Genomic DNA, 4,883 nt, shown 5'->3' with positions numbered 1-4,883 from the left:
GGAACTAGGAGAGTGCTAAAAATTGGGATGCCCGTGCATCTTTAGATGCTCGAGTGGAATCATTTTGTAAGGCTACCGATCAACTCTCTTCTCCTATCCTTTCATCTCAAGTCTATTGTGAATTTTGTTGTGGTTTACATGTGTGTAATGATTGTCCATTGTATAGTGATGTTGCTCATCGTTCTTATAACTGTGAACAGGTGAATTATACGGGAAGTTGGCCAAATGACTTGTATGGAAGCACCTACAATCAAGAGTGGAGCACTCATTCACCCTTTGGATGGAGCTTAGATGGCCAAGAACCACTAGGAATTCAGCAACCACATCAGCAGCCTAATCTTGCACCTTCAACTCAAGATGAAGAGTTAGTGTCGGAGGAGCTGATGATGAGGTTCATTACAAGTCTTGATGATAGATTCCAACAAACAGAGAGGATACTTGAAGATCAACAAGCCTCGATTAAGAACATAGAGCATCAAGTAGGCTTAATCTTCGAGTTACTAGCTGAAGAGCAATTGGGAACTCCATCAAACGCTACTGAATGCGAGGAACACTTGAGCGCCGTCACTTTGCGTTTAGGTGAGAATTTTTCTAGTTTATCTACTATATTTGATGATGATGCTTCTGTGCAGGACGATTTCTTGAACATGGAGATGGAACCAGAAAAGGAAGAGGCGAGCATAATTCCTCTGAAAGACTATCAACAGGAATGTACGATTGATGATCTTTGAGTTCTGAGTTAGAGGAATTGTTGGTAGATTTTCCACAAGTCCCTTCGATGATGGAAGATGAGCATGAGTTATCCAATGATAAAGTCTTGGAGTAGCTCGAGTTTCTTCTAGCAACTGAACCAAGCCAGGGACTAAAGAAAACCATCAACACTCCTGAAGAGATTGCCCAACCATCGATCCTTCCAATTGTTGAAACTCCAGCTTTCAAATTGGAAGAGCCCCTAGAGCATCATGACTACGTTCAATTATACGAGGAGCGAGTCTTGCCCATCATACTGGCAGCTTGGTTGATAGTCAGTAAGAGGAAATTGACGATTATCCCTCTAAGTGGATACTTAAAGACATTTTCTTGGAAGAAGGATGGATGGTCGTCGATCACGCCCATTTGCCTTTCACCATGAGTCCAGCTAAGAAGACTCGTCACATGAAAAAGAAGCGCTTTTGGGAGGCACCCCAATTTTTATCTTTAATTTCTAATTTTTAACCTTTTTGTTTTGAAACATTTCATTAGTTTTAGTTTTCATATTTTCAGTTTCGATTTTATTTCTTTATTTTATTATTTTGATTCTCACAGGAGGCACCGAATTTCCACAACATCGGCCTCGATGGATGATCAGGGCAGTCCCCTAGATCTTTTTATTTTTCTGCATTTATTTACTTTATTTTTCATACATGTCATGCACTTGGATTGTATTGCCTTCGTTCTCTTAGTTAAGCATTCCATGCTGGGTATCCATAACATTTTACACTAAGGATAGTGTGTTCTTCAAGTATGGGGTGCTTATAGGTAAACCTTAATCTCTCATATGGTTTTAATATATCTGAAATTGCTATGGCTAGGTGTTGTGTATTTGTAGGGGATGTTAGGACACTGTGTTTTTATGCACTTGAGTATGCTATTTTTGAGCTGATTGATGACTTGATTTATAGAATTGTAGTTACTTTTCTTTGCTGTTCATTATTCTTGGAAAACAATTTATGGTGTTTTACACATCAACCCTGCCGGGTTAAACCGATGTTATTTAATTATTTTTCGAATTGTTGAATTTTAACTTAGAACGTTGATAATATCATATGCAAGTGTTTCTAAAGTAATGATTCAATTAATGATGTTGCGAACCAACTGCACCTAATACCACACCTGAAAGTGAGATTTTGAGCCAATTGAGCATTCATTATACTTATGCTCTTTATATTTCTTGTTTGAGTGTGCATTGTACTTAACTTTGCTTCTAGAACTTGCTTTGTAATGCGTGTTGAAGTTACATGAATATTATGAATACCATCAGATGATTTGGGCGATTTAGGATTCACCACATTTGACCAAAAGCCTATCACCTTATGTTTCCATTAGTTAGCCAGTTTTTGAGCCTTAACCTTTTCTTCATAATCTACACCTATACACTTCAATTATACCATTCTTTACATTTATCTTTCCTTTACCCTTATGCTGAAATTTCTTTCTGTGATTTGTTCAACTTTATGTGGGATTAAAATTCTAGTTGCTATGTTGGTAAATTCACTAAATCTTTTTGATATTTTAAATGCTCCCTCTGATCCAATTTGTATTTATTATTCTTTATGTTTATTCGAGTTGTATGCAGTGGTCGCTAATAAGCTGCTAGTTCGTTTCTTTTGGAAACAAAAAAAAAGAGAAGAAGAAGAAAAAAATATATAATAAACAAATCTCTTTAATTATTTATCTTTTTATTGGATTTAGAGCATTTGCGAGCGTTATTCTATGAAGTAGGGATTTTAGTGAATGATTCTTTTTGTGATCTTAGGCATTTAATCCTTTGAGCATATACTATTGTTTATCACACGAATTCTAGCATTTTCATACTTCTGTCCAAATCTCCATACCTTTATCCTAGCCCCATTACAACCTTGGTAAAGACCCTTTGATTTTGGCATTTACTTATTCACAGTAGCGAAGATATGATTTATGAGCAAGCTTATGGTTAACAGGTCTTCTGCATTTGCTTTGAGGGATTTGTTATTTACCTAATATACACTTTGAGCGACTTGAGTGATCCCTGTGAGGCATTGGTTCATGATGTTTGTGTTGAGTTGTCATTTAAGTTACTTATGCATTAATATTATTTCCATTCTTTGTTAATGATTTGCAATTTGATTCATGATTGAGTTTCCTTTGAGATGTTTTGAATACTATCTGTTGTGGACTAGCGGCATAAACTGTAAGGAATTCCTAACTATAGTTTTATGGGGTGAGTTGTTAATTGCTTGAGGACAAGCAATAGCTTAAGTGTGGGGTAATTTGATGAGCATAGTTTTACACATATTTGCTTGCATATTATTGCGTATATTCTTAGCAATTATTGTGCTTTTATTCCCAGATCACCCGTGTTTTGTGTTCTTTTGCATTTCAGAAACATTTATAGGACCGTCATCAGTGTTTAAGCAATTATAGATCAATACGTACGGAAACGGACGAGAATTCATCAATATTGGACAAGAGCCCGCAATGCATACATTGAGCACGGCCTAGACTCTGGCCGTGCTCAACCATTGGCTTTGATTCTTGAAATTTGCACTTTGGGCACGGTTTCCGTAGCCACCACAGCCTTCAGCACGGCCCGTGGTGGCCAACACAGGGAGAAACACGGCCCGTGGTGGCCAACACGGGGAGAAATACGGCTGTGGTGAAACCCTAATTGGTGAGATCCACAGTTTCAGCATGGCATGGACTTCGGCCGTGCTGAGTTAAATATATATAAGAAAAATGAATTTTTCTTAAAAAAAAAGGAGAAAAGGGGGAAAAGAGTGACATAGAGCCCTGGCGGCTGGTTCGGTTTTTGCACAGTATTGAGTGCGAGAGAGAGTTGCGGGGAGTAAGAATCCCGAAATCACAAGGTTTCGAGTGCAAAACAGTAGTGGAAGCAATTCAAGAGGCAGTTTGGGAGATTAATCAAAGTGTAGATCCAGATTTGGAGCTGTTCATCCAATTCGAGAGAAAAGGGTGTACATGTTTTATTTTCATTATTCTTTCATTGTAATTGATTTCATAGATTGTTTTAAACATGAACATGTTTAGCTAGACTGATTTAATCCATTGGGATTTCTTTACTATGTTGGCTTGATATTATATTGTTGGATTGTTTGGGTTAATTTTGTATTCTTCTTGTTTTCAGTATTAATAAGATAATGCATTATTCATGAGACGTTGTGAATTGTGATGTTTAGATTGCGTTCTGAGATTCAGAAATCCGTTTGGTAATTGGAATTTTGAATAGCAAGAACTGGTTAATAATCGCGTAGAGATAAGGATAATTAACTAGCCGGATTAAGAATTAACAAAGCTTAATAGAGGCGGATTAAAGCTTAATGCTAATTTAAGAATCAATCGTTAGGAAGAGATTCCAACTTTAGGTTATTAGGTTTAGGAATTCGGTTATCTCGAGAGAGAAACCGAATTCGATTAAGAATTCGTCCATGGGTAGCATAATTAGACTCACCGATCCCTTATCTTTTGTTCGGTTGCCAACTAGTTTAGATTCCCTTTGGGTTTGTCTTCTTGTCTTGATTATTTCTTTTATCAATTACTCCTACATCTCCTTCAGAACTTAGCTTGTAGTTAATAGTTAGTTTAGAAATTATTCATTATCCATTTTAGGTTAATATAACAAAGAACAAAGGAGTAACTCTGGGCTTTCACTTTCCCGAGGAATACGACCTTGATACTCGCCATTAGTGCTAGACTGCATCGATAGGTACTGTAACGCCTGCATTTTCTCATCATCCATGTTATGTGCATTTACATTTAATCTTTGGGCATATGATGGTATATCAATGATATTTTTATTTTATGAGAACATATATATATTAATTATAAGTAGAGAATAAGAAGCATGATATTAGATTATTAATTTAGATAAGTTGATTAAGTACTTGGGTTATGTGTATTAAGCCTTAAGACTTAATTGAACCAATAGTTGAAGGTTGGGTAAATAGATTGGACTTAAAAGATACAATTAAAAGTTAGTACCTATATATGGTTAGTAAGAATTAATTTAGGGTGATAAAAATAGTTTAGTAGGTGGTGGCATTAAGAGAGGAATATTGGAAATTGGAACCATGAGCAAGCTCATTTTACCTCTTCATTTCTCTAAAATTCGTACATGGCCAAAAACA

The sequence above is a fragment of the Ricinus communis genome, chromosome 3 (assembly GCF_019578655.1).
Source record: "Ricinus communis isolate WT05 ecotype wild-type chromosome 3, ASM1957865v1, whole genome shotgun sequence".
Lineage (NCBI taxonomy): Eukaryota > Viridiplantae > Streptophyta > Magnoliopsida > Malpighiales > Euphorbiaceae > Ricinus > Ricinus communis.
Note: the sequence above shows the minus strand (reverse complement) of the source record.